The following is a 12428-nucleotide window of genomic DNA, read 5'->3' as shown; positions in this document are numbered from 1 at the left end:
CTCTGAAAATACTTCTCCTATTGCTAATGCATCCATTCTGGTATATTTTAACACAGTGAACTTCTCTCCAGATGTGACTTCATCTCTCATTCTTATACAAAGTTTCCAAAAAGGCGGTTCAGAATTGGGTACATCTGTTGATTTCGCTTTGTTTTCATCCAATTCACAATCCTATTTGCCTTCTCCAGCTACAGACTTGCTCTCTACCAGGCCTTGCTCCCTCTGTGAGCTCGTGCCTGCGGGCTGTGAGCAGCGTTTGCCCAAGCTCTGCCTATGGAACACCAACTCACAGCTCCAGAGCAGGACTGTCAGCGTGCCAGGTCAGCCAGCTCCCCATCATCTTCCACAGCAGAAGGAACACAAGCTCTTGCCATCTCTCCCTATGGGACTGAAAACCACTCCTCAGCTACCCTTCCCTCTCCCGATGTACAGCACGAATGGCGATGAGCAACATCTACCTACCTCAGAGCCAAAGAAAAGCTCTCTCATCTGTGGAATCATACCCTGACCCCTCCGAGCAGGGGTTGTCACTGCGGCCCCACCAGGAAGTCGTGTTACCACCCAGGTGGTTTGACTCATGCCTACCCAGAGAGTGCAAAGCAGCTGGGCCTCCGCTGGCTTGCAAATGCAGCCCAGTACATCCTTCCTCCCCGCCTCACCCCCTTCCCTTATCACTTGGAACTGTGACACAGCAGCAGCACTTGGCTCATGCTCTGCAGATCCTCCCCTGCCCCAGCACCCTGGGGTTCCCCAGCCTCTGCCCCCGGCCCCACCGGTTGCCACTTCCCCTACAAGGGCTGCTTGCTGTTCATTGACTGAAGCTGTACACGTGCTCCTCATGCCCTGCAACACTGCTGTGTTTTGGCCAACACAAGACACCCCATTTCTTCCTGTGCCCTGGCCCAGTGCGCTTCACCCACTCATCTCCCCTCAGCTCATCAATCCTGCCACCAGAACAGCACTCAGCCTGCCAGCGCTGTGTTGTGTGCTCATCCCAAAAGCGGACAGATGTCAGATTTTCTGCCTGCTTACTTTGTTTCCAATTACTTTCCCTCTTCTGTTTACTTTTTAAGGCACCTCCCCCACCTCACTCATCCCCATTTGCTGTGCCACACCTCATCGTGCCCTTCGTGTCTGCTCCTCGTGGCCTCACATCTATTTAAGGCTTCTCAGGGCTCTGCCAATCTCTGGATAAAGAGCTGACGCTCTGATGATGTCAAGGCCACATGCCATCATTGTCCCTTCCTCTTCTGTTTGCTATGACTTGTATCACACTTCTATCACTCTTGCAAAACGACTTGCATCTTTACCACATCAAACAAGCCTTTCTAGAGGTTCTCCAAGTGATTTTTTTTTTTTCCAAGTCACTGATAATCCATTTTATAAGAACTCCCCAGCGTTGCTGTTCATTGATCCCAAAGTCTCAGGGTTTAGCTGATGCTTCAAGGACTCTTAACGAAGTTCTTCCTTCATTTCCTAAGTCCGTGTGCTGTGGTAAAAGCACATCCGCCGACAAGCAACAGCCTGCTGCTCCTGCCTGCTTCCTCCTCTGCCTGCTCAGGACACAGACACCCAGTTCTGGTGAAGAGAGCACACACTGCTGGGGAAAACTACATTTCTAGTTAGCACTTCTACATCGAGCCATTGCATGAAGAACCAGCAGACATTTGCAAATCACTTCATGAAACATTTTTAGTGGACAAAGCATCTTGCTAGCTGTTTGTGAGCTACAGTGCATCTCTACAGGCAGCAGAAAGACCAGCAGCAAACAGCTTGTTAAAATAGAGATGGCTCTTCCATGCTGGGGAAGTGGTCCCTTTCTCCTATGAAAATAGAAGATATTTTACATGATAAGAGAAAATAAAAAGCTCCAGCTGTACATGAACCCGCAATCACCATCACAAGCAGCTGAGCAAGGAGAAACCAAAAAGGAACTGTGGTGTGTGGCTCCAGATACAAAAGATGTGGGTAGAGCAGAAATGACTGCCAGCGAGGCTCCTGGTGCAGGCATCCCCAGACCTGAGGATAGTTTCTCTCATGTAGACTGTGTCCATCTCTTGCCTGCTGAAATCACACAGATTTAGCTGTATGAAAAGGAAGACCTCCCTTCAGTACTGGTAGGAAAACCTACAAAACCATCAGTAAATCCTCTTTCCACTCTTCAGCCCACAAACGCAGCTTCTTACCATCATTATTTCCTGCAAGAGCTGGTACCATGAACCCCCCTGAATCCTCTACATCTACATAAATTACAACCCTGAATGCACCATCATGGTCAAGCAGAGTATGGATCAGCATTTCAGCAAGTCTCAGGGTGGTATAAAACAACAGATTAACTTCTATTAGGTGTCTGACAAAGTCAAGTGCCTCGGTTTTAACAGCTCTCAATAAAGAGTCCTTATTTCTGGGAGGGAAACTTTTTGGAATCAGGGTGTTTCAAGAAACCCCTGACCAGGCAGCCATTAGCACAGGTCATTTTTGACCTAAAACTCAAGCCAAAAAACAACTAACTTTTGAAAAGTCAGTATGCTTCCCCCACGCATGCTCCAAGAATCTCAATGGAGCTGGTGCCTGCCCAAATCAGTCTGATGTTATTTTCCATCATCCCATTGAACCTGGGCACTGATCTGTGCATCGGACGTATGTGGAAACTGTAATTATTCCAGCTGATTTTGATCATATGACTCTTTTCTGAAGTTTGCATTAAACAGCCACATACATACCTGTTAGCTGTTCTTTTATCCTGGGAAATGTTTGCTACAGAAAATGCCAGCCTGCCTGTGCCCAAGTCTATGGATCTCATGCTGAGAATGAAGTTGTTATCATCACAGAATATGATATTTAACAGCCCCCTTCTCTTGACTCTGTAACATCAACTGATTCATACCAGGATCTGACAATCCTATTCTGGGGAAACCTCAGCAACCAAAATGACAGGTCAGCGTGCAGAGGACTTTCCCAGTACAAGAAGGAGGATGCAGATAATAGGCCAGCATTGCTGAACGAGTGAGAATAGAAACACTCAGGCTCCCATCGTAAGAAAAAAAAAAAGCAAGGGAGATAAGAAGTGAGAGAAGGCTTTGTAAAAACAAACCAAAATAACTCCAAAGAAACAGAAGCGGGAGAAAAATAGAAGAGAAACTGAGATATGAATACTATATGAGGAAAGTACTTATAGCAGAGAAAATAGCGAAAACCACCACCTACAAGAGGATGCATTAAAAGAGCAAAATGAGACCAAATTACACTTCCCTCTGTTCAACAGCACTACTCACCCAAACATGCAGGGCCTCTGCCCAGGAGGTATGCAGACATGACTCCCCAGCTGGTGCTGGCTTAGATCCAGCTGAGCTCCACCAGCCAACAGCCCCTCTCCTGCCCTCCTTGACAAGCTGCCCAACAAGGAGCCACAATTGTCCCTGTGACAGGGAGACAGCGAGCTTGGTATCTCAGCGAGCTGGCAGATAAAAGAGCCCCAATCTGAGAGTACTGAGAATGGCTGAGTGCCTTCCACCCTGGCTTTGAGTGCAATCACAAATGCTAATCGACAGGAGCCCGGCATGTCATTCGTCACGTCTCCAGGGCTCCAGGAAAACCCCCCTTTCCTCTCCTTGTATCAGCTAGGGACAGGAAAATTCCCTCATCCTCTGCACAAGGGAGCCTTTCCCTCCCCCTATCCCTGGCTCCAACCACCTCTGCAAGAAGTTTCACTCCCTGCTAACTCCTCCATTGTCTCAACTGCATTGTTTGCAAATGTTCCCTAAAAATGCCACAGAAAGTATTCCTTATTCCCGTTTCAGGTTTTTCCACATCCCCGTGTAACACCTGGCTGTTATTTCCTTACCTGTCAGATAGTGATAAACCCGCTGCATGCAACCTCTGACCTATCATCTAAGAGAAACACGATCCATCTTGTAGTTGTCGTGCCTTTTCAAGTCCCCTCTTCCACTGTTGTATTTGTAGTTGTAGCAAACTACTTATCTTACATTTAGATGCATATAAAAATAACCCTATCGAGAGCCTCAAAAGAACTTTCTATCCTGGCAGAAGATTTACTACTGCTTTGTAAGCCAGGAGGTTCCAGCACTCATCTATCTTTTGCAGTGTCATTTGCATACATTTTCTACAAAATTCATTGTATTTTGTGCTACCTGGTGATTACTTTTTTAATGTTCTAAAATAATCAACCAATAGGTTTAATGATGAAAAGCATTCTTTCTCCAGAGCCAGTCAAACTAAATCGATAGGGTTTGAGTTGGTTGCTTAAATGTGCGTGGATAGCGAGGTCTAACGAGCTCCCAATGAGCTCCCAACTCCCACTTGAGCCTCTGCTGCCACCTCAGAAAGGCACACATCTCCCTTCAAAGCTCTCCCATTCTGTGCCAACCCCACTGATGTCTGCTCAAAGCACTGAATTAAACTCCAGGTCTCAGGCTTCATATGATCTGCTCCTTACAGAATTCAAGTCAAGGAGGGAAAGAGATCACACCCTTAACTAACTCCCATTTATCAACTACCTGCACTTGATGAAGTAATTCTAAATTCTTCTAGCTCATCCTCTGCAAGTTGCTCACTGAGGTCAAGGTGAGGAATGAGTTATAGCAAAGTTTAAACTGGATGTTGGGTGTTTCCTGCATGCCTGAGAAGAGTGGAGTCTCCGCTACAGGTCCTTTAGGAGCAGGATGGAGGCATAGCTGCTGGGAAAGGCACAGAGCTGATTCTGCCTTTGAGCAATGGCATGGATTAGATGACCTCGAAGTGCCTCCTGAGGATATTTTCCATAATTGAGAGTTGTATATGCCATCTGGCCATCCTGATCTAGAGAGGTTTACAATAGAAAAAAAAAATATGAAAAGCAACCAATAATTATTCCTGACTCAGATGCAGCCTTTGTGAGGGAAGAGGCATCTTCTGATTCTGCAGAGGAAACTGAAGCCTTCCGAGGTTAAACCACCTTCTGTGCCCTCCTGAGTCAGAATGCTGCCAGTTCTTTACCCCTAAAAATCACAATATTCAGCTGCATGAGCATCTCATTCAGCAGGTGACTTTCTCCTCATTTTTAAAATGAGGCCAGAAACCAGCATCGTTGTGCTCAGGTCACTTTGCCAGGGCTGTACGGATGCTCTTTGCAGAAGTAAAACCTAAAGGTGAACCACAATATAACCAAGCCGCCTGGTCCTAAACAGTAGGGGAAAAGAAAAGGGAAAGCTCTCCACTGACTTATGAGAGCCCTCCCTGATTCCTTGAAACACAGCTCTGTTTTGCTTAGAATCCAACAACAACAACAACAAAAAACCACTCCAATCGCCCATCTCTATTTTCAGATGGAAAGTCTACGGTAAAGGAGGACCTGGGGGGTTATTTACCATCCACACAGGGTGAGGAGAATGAACAAGAGCAGCTGAAACCTGTTTGGGCTGAAGGATGGATTCTGCAGGACAGCGAGAGCGAGGTGTCACAGGCAGCCCCGGGTTGGAAAGCACCATGTGCTCACAGCTGCACAGAACAACGAGACGGAGCGCAGCCACAGTGCGCGTTGGCCCATCTCACGTGTGATAACGTGGGTGGAAAAGTCAAACCAAAGCGAAGAGCTGAAGCATAGTGAAAATAAGTGCTTTGGTGGAAAGATATGTGAAGCCTTAACCATCCCGTGCTGATGAGATCATACACGCTTCAACCATACAGGCAGAAGGGAAGTGGGAAGGTGGGGGCTTCCCTTCGTGCCAGACCCTGGGCTCAAGACTGAAGGAGATGCACTGGGCCAGCTCAGACCCTTTGGAGAAACAGCTGAAAGGAAGAGCAGAGAGCTGCAGCAGTCCCCAAACCTGCAGGACTGAGCTTTCCCCAGTAGTTCTTGAGAGGGCTTAACCACATGGGCTCAATATAAAATCCATTATTGAAGATTAAACAAAAAGATGAATAGCTTTCGAAAGTTGATTACGTACGAAAGCAATAGTGCCAGCAGCCCTTATGGAAACGTCCCATTAAAATCAGCAAAAACAGAAATGCAAACACAGGAGACCTGGTGGGAGGCTTTTCAGCTCGGATCTTCCGTGCATTCTGAACCCACTGACAGAAGGACAGAAGCTAAAAACACGATGCCAACCCCTGGTCTGGCACAGGATCATCGACTGCATTTTTATGTATAAAAATATGTATGGAAAACCAGGAAGATTATAAGCGTGCAAACTGCAATCCTACCCCATGAGCAGCACTAAAAAGGAGTCCAGCTCACCTATTTTTTTTGCACCCCAGAATAGGCCCTTTTTATTTCAGACACACACACACAGGTTTGCAGTTTGTACCTACGTGTTTTTCTCCGCACATCCAAAGGTTCACAGCTTTCCTGGATAATACAGAATTGAGCCCATTTAGACAGGATTTCATTTTTATATTATTTGTGGTACGGTTGACTTCTTTCTTCGTAAAGATCTATTTTCTCTTTTTCACAGATAGGTATTGCTCCTACACACACAACTCAATGCAAACACTTCTCACGTGCCCGCTGCTCACTATCTAATCTCTGTGTTGCTACCTGGGTGTACGATACGCCGAGGGTCTCTGCGGCAGGAGCTGGCCATGCTTTCCTTCCCACAGAAGAATGGATTTATCAATTACTACAGTTCTGGAGTTACACAGGCCCGAGACTTACCAACCAGATAAGAAACCTGAAAACAAATAAATCCAAAGATAGACTTATCTAAGAGTTGACCATCTCCTTAGGAAAATAATTTTAAGCAGTTAAGGCAATTCTATTAACCACTATTTACTAAATGAGTCACGGCATTTAAGTTAACCCTTCCTGTCTCCTCCATGGCCCCTCTGCCCAAAAACAGACTACAAAGCTCCCAGCAAAGCACCGCGCTCGGATCCCGCCCCAGGACACAGCAGCACATTAAAGCAGCCCAAGGACAAGACCTATACGATTCGGAAAGCTCACCGTCGCGACACCCGCACCCCGCACACACCTGCTGCTGCCCGCACTCCTCCGTATCAGGGCGGCAGCGCCCGTCCCGCTGGGCACGGAGCCGCCCCGCTCATCCCTCCGCTGCCGGCGCCCCGCACGCCGGGCACAGCGACCAAACTTTCCGCCGCTCGGCACGGTGCTCGCCGAGTGAGGAACGGGACGAGGCTGGGAGCGGGGTTAGAGCCGACTGTTAAGTCCCTGCCCTCTTCCCCTTAGCCCGATTGCGAAGCGCGTGGAAATCTCCTTTGTTAAACAGTCCGCAGAAGTTGACAGGATGCAGGGTGCTCCCGGGGAATCACTATTTTATGATTAATTGCTTTCCAGCACAAATAGCAGTTCGAGGAGTTCGGAAGAGGGTTGGGTGCAGGGGGCAAAGTCCGGCACCTGATGGTTGAGGGAAAGATCCGCGGGGCAGAGCCCAGGGCGAGGGGGTGTGTCGGGCACTGACAGCCGGGAGAGGGCCGGTGCTCCGGCAGCGGGGCCGGGGCAAGTCGCGGCTCAGAGAAACGGCCCCGTCCCGTGGCTGCGGTGCAAGCGAGGGGCCGGGGCCTCGCGGCAAGCACCGCGAGGGGAGTTCAGCCGCCCGGATCGCTCCCGTCCCGGCTCCCACCCGTCCCGCCGCATCACCCACCTGCCCCGGGGCGCCGTACCGCGCAGCTCGGGCCGCGCCCGGAGCCGTGCGCCGCTGCCGGGCGCTGCCCCGCTCCCGCCGCAGGACGCGGGCGGCCCGGGGTCGGCGGCTCCCCCTGCAGGGCGGCGCGGGCGGCGCGGGGCGGCGGCGGAGGGGCGGCGCGGAACCCCCCGGCGAGCGGAGCCGCCCCGGGTTTACCTGGCGGCCGAGACGCGGGGGATCCGCGGCACCGGGGGCGGGCGGGGCGGCATCGGCGATCCCTGCGGGAAGTCCAGCTGCCGGAGCGAGGGACCCGCGAGGGACGGAAACGGGCTGTTAGACAGGGCGCACGGAAAGGAGGGCTTTTCCCACGCGCCGTTGGAAGTGTCTCTGTCTTTCTAGGCTGCCAATGCCACCCACCGAGCTGCAGCCCACAGCCGTACCGAGCGGCACAGCACTAAGATCCGAAAAGATTACACAAGCAGAGAAACCAACTGCTTCTTCTCTCCTCTGCTCCGCTGTCACTGCCACCGGCAGCGCGGAAAGGAAACCCGTCTGTGAGCACTTTGGAAGAGCTCAAAAACACCCAGCCCAGCCATTAAACGTCTGCCAGAAGTGCCACAGAATCGTTTGAGTCGGAAGGGACCCTTGAAGGCATCTAGTCCAACTTCCCTGCAATGAACAGGGGGCACCTACAGCTCCACCAGCTGCTCTGAGCCCTGGGCTATCTCCGGGGTTGGGAACTGCTCCCATAACAGCCTCGCTCCTGCCCTGTACAAGAGGCTGTGTTTTCCTGCTCCCAGCTGATGCTCCACAGTCTGTGCTCAGCTCCCTCTCAGGGTAATGCTTCCTACATCTGTGCCACCGGTTCTCTTACTTTCAGGTGCTCTTTTCTTCTGCACACAGAAAGGTTCACAACCAGCAGCTGCTGTTTTACAACCTATTAAGCAGTTGGATGGGATATCTTCCATTACTGCAGTGAGATTTGAATAGATGCTGCCTTCTTTTTGAATTCTATTTTTGCTATCACTTGTCAAGTTGCAGAACTGCACCATTCTTCAGATCCTATTTTTCCTTTTGTATGTCAATGCCTATTATCCTTATCTATACATTCCCTACTTATGTATTCCCTTATCAGTGGTCAGCAAGAGCTGTAAACTGAGGTTTAAGGAATACACTCAATCATCTTTTATAGTAATCAGAAAATATTATAGTTTACATTAATAACCTATGGAGTAGGGGGCAGTAAAATGGAGCCTTAATTATCTTTCCATTCTTTGTGGCTGTTGAGAAATTCAGGATTGCTATGACTGCTATGGCTGGACAGTTTGAGGATGAAGGCTGAAACTACTTGGAAATGAGTTTCCAGCAGTGTGGTGAAGGTTCTGCCACTCATCTGGAGAGCAGGATGTGGGCTTGTGCTGGGAGCTGAAAGTAGTCCAGGACTGCAAGGAAAGAAAGGAAACTTTCCAATTCTCCTGATTACAGCCAAAAAGGCTTTTGCAGTCCTGACAAGCAGAGCTGCAGAAGCACACAGGACAATGTCTCCTAAGAGAACAAGCAAAAGTCCTGACTTTTTGGGCAGTTCAAAAGCAGTGATATTTGCACTCCTTAGACTCGGGTAAAGCAATAAATCCTAGGAAGACAGTGTAAAATAAACACTGAAAAGCTCCCCTCAAGAAGATGAAAGCAAAGTAAACAAGAACTTAACACTTAAAAGACCTATTGTGATGCTCACCATGCTTTCTGCTGATCCCTTTCTAGCGACAGTCTGCTCGGGCACATCAGTGAGGCCACTGCAAACACAAAACAGATCAATATAACGACTATAGCCAAAACCAGCTCATCACCCTTGTACAGAAATCATACCCGTGTACTGTGGTTACGTATGGGAAACTGTCTTGCAGAAAACAAGCATCAATTTGTCCTGGGCAGAGTCCGGAAGAACTAATGTGTGTATTTTATTTAAATAGAAAATGGGCTTATGCCTAATAAATGCCTTTTTTTTTCTTTTTATTTGAGGATGCACTTCCCGCATCACATATTTTTCAGTTTCTAGAGACTGTCCCAAAGTTCTGCTCACTGAAGCACAGGCTATGAGTTAGCCATTTACTTTTGCTATACACAGTACAGTTTCTAATGGTCTGCTACCTGAATCATTGCAGACCAGTGTGAAGCACTGATCAGACCATGGTTAATGGGTAAGTGACAACAGCAAAGCTGTGCATGGGCTGTGCTGGGGCTAAGATGCTGATACCTGATCCTTTGCTTCATCAAAGCTGTAGGTTGTGTCCAATAATCAGCAATAAAAACTGATTTCCAGTCTTTCATATCCACATTGAGATTACTCTTCACCAGTTTTGGAGCTATACTTCATTGTGAACCTTCTCATCAGATGAAGTGATTTATGCCATACTGCATTTAAGAGAGTCATATTTTGCAAAGATGCTTCAAGCTGAGTAGTGCAATAGTAAACATATGCAATATTGGTATAACAGACATTAAAAATCATGTGTTCTGACTTGCACATAATCCCATACCTGCAATTACTGCCCACATCTCCTCAAGGACAGTGGAAAGCCCTTATGTTAGTCTAAGAGACTGGGAGACAGGTTATTTGAAGTCCTTTGGAAGCACAGCAAATCCTTAAACATTAAAGTTACATATATATTTATATATATATATTTATATATACATATGCAATTGTTTTTCTTGTTCTGTATGAAATATTTATTAGCAATTTAAAAATGATCATTAAAAAAATAATTTTGTGAGGAAGGAGTTCTATAACAAAGTTCCATGTGTTGTAAATATGGAATTCTCCTCTGTGTCAAAGCCTTCTCACAAAAGGTCAAATTCCAGCATAGAAAGAGTTCAGCTTTTACACAGAGCTTGAGGAAAACAAGCCACAGTGAAGGTAAGGCTTGTGCTCACAGGGAATAAGCACAACCCTGCTTAAATTCTGCCATTTGCACTTACATCAGGAACCAGTGAATGCTTCTCAGTGGTTTCATGTCAGGAATTGGACGAGTCTCCCCAGACAGACTGGCTTCATTTCTTCAGATGCTATTCAGCATGACAGAACACAAGATGGGAGTTCAATCTAAATTTAAGCATTCTCTGTAGACTATTAATAGAAGAAAAACTGGTAGCATGAATCATCACGTGGGAGCTGCAGAGCGACAGCTATTTATTTTCTATAATAATAATATATAGAAGATACCCTTATACAATAAAGAAAGAAACTGTTGGGCTTGCAAGGCTCAGCAGGAAGAAGTAGTCAAATGATTCACTGACACTATTTTCATTTTATTCTAAGGAGCAATGAGAGGGCAACCCTTATTTAACTTGACAAAATCCACATTGTGTGTATCCAAGCTTCTGTTACAAAATCTAACTGCTGACCCTGCTCCACACCACTCCCTGCTTAGAGCAACAGTGACCTGCTAGAGGTGTGGTGCAAAATGGGAGAATTTTGTAGGTTTGTAACACTAAATTAGTGTTTTAGCACTCGTTTCAGTGCTTGCACAATGCTCCTCTGGCCAGGAGTAAAATTGCAGCATGTCCTCCCTTTATGTTACTTCTCTGCTGGAACAAGAGCCCACCTGTATCACTGTTGAACCAGCATCTTCAGGAAAGATTTGTCAGAAGGACTGAAGACATAACAGCTCCTGAAGTGCAAAACTGCAGAAGCTCAGCACCCCGCATGCTCAAACCCTCCCATGTTGTGATGTTATTTTTAAAAAGATAGAACTGGTTATGTGCACTGTGGGATTTACCCCATGCTTTACTCCATCGCAGTCACTGGAATCTGAATTTGCTCTCCCAGAGACACACAGTGTTAACACACAGTGTTCCGTGAGTTATTTATTTTTTGAAAAATATGATATTGTCAACAGCTCAGTGAATTTGTCTCCAGACTGTTATGTCTCCTTCTCAAGTTTCTTTCATTTTTAAGAGCTTAACTTTGAGGCCTCTGGCGTGAGGAGCCTAAAATGGCTTAAGGAAAGGAAGCATAAACAAGAGAATCAAGCTATACACTGCATTGGAAAGAAGCACAAACATCTCCTCACACTATATAATCAATGCAAAAGTCTAGCTGTAAAAATACTCTACTGTGTTCAACCCCATTTTCATAAGGAGGGCTCTCCAAAGAATTGAATATACCGAAGAGCAAAGAACATCTAAGAGAAGTTGACGTTTTGTTTTTCAAACAGGGCGTTTTGTACACAAAAATTCAGTTCCATAATCACAGTTCAATTAAACCATGGTGGTAGAGAGGGCAATGGCAGATAAGACTAGCAAAATCCTTCACTTGGACTAGGATTGATGGTGTGTTGTTTATCTACTTTGTGTTTTTTTTAAACCATAGATGAATTTTTTTCCTAAATAAAGACTCACACAGAAGAAACTTCAAAACAACATTTCTAAGAAAAATGAGGCTAATAAAAACGACGTAATTAGACATAAATGCTCTTCTAGCCCTGAGCTGCCAGGAATAGAGAGGCTAATTAGCTAACTTCTCTGTTCACGTGTTGGGTTGCAGCATCAAGCACTAATTCATATGGGAGGTACTGGGGCTTTCCACCACACAGTTATTACCTTCTGAGCAATTTCTAGGAATTCTGTACCTCACTCAACCATTAGAGCAGAGAATGAAAAAAAAAAACATACCAGTTGAACATGCCAAACACAAATGATGGTGATAAAAATATATAAAAAAATAGGCAGAATACTAAGTGAGGGGAGCTAGGAGAGGGTGAACAGTGGAGAAGGCACCACAAAGTGCAGAGAAGGCAGGTTTTTTGCTGTTGTTTGTAGTCTAAGCAGTAGCTGCTGGCTATTAGTAAC

General features: G+C 46.7%; 1 protein-coding gene across 2 annotated transcripts in view; it reads right to left on the bottom strand.

Annotated features, from left to right (window-relative positions):
- The window catches only part of SPECC1L (sperm antigen with calponin homology and coiled-coil domains 1 like), a 78521-nt gene that overhangs the window by 6279 nt on the left and 59814 nt on the right, over positions 1-12428 (bottom strand). For both annotated transcript variants that reach the window (XR_016458706.1, XR_016458707.1), the window contains exons 17-18: positions 10557-10643; positions 9316-9373 (exon numbers count right to left, since the gene is read on the bottom strand). The gene's annotated coding sequence lies outside the window, so the exon portion shown is untranslated. The remainder of the gene's footprint in view (positions 1-9315; positions 9374-10556; positions 10644-12428) is intronic.

Source organism: Phasianus colchicus, chromosome 18, assembly GCF_987193195.1.
Source record: "Phasianus colchicus chromosome 18, bPhaCol1.hap1.1, whole genome shotgun sequence".
NCBI classification, from domain to species: Eukaryota; Metazoa; Chordata; class Aves; order Galliformes; family Phasianidae; genus Phasianus; species Phasianus colchicus.
Note: the sequence above shows the minus strand (reverse complement) of the source record. Positions and strands in the feature narration are given on the sequence as shown.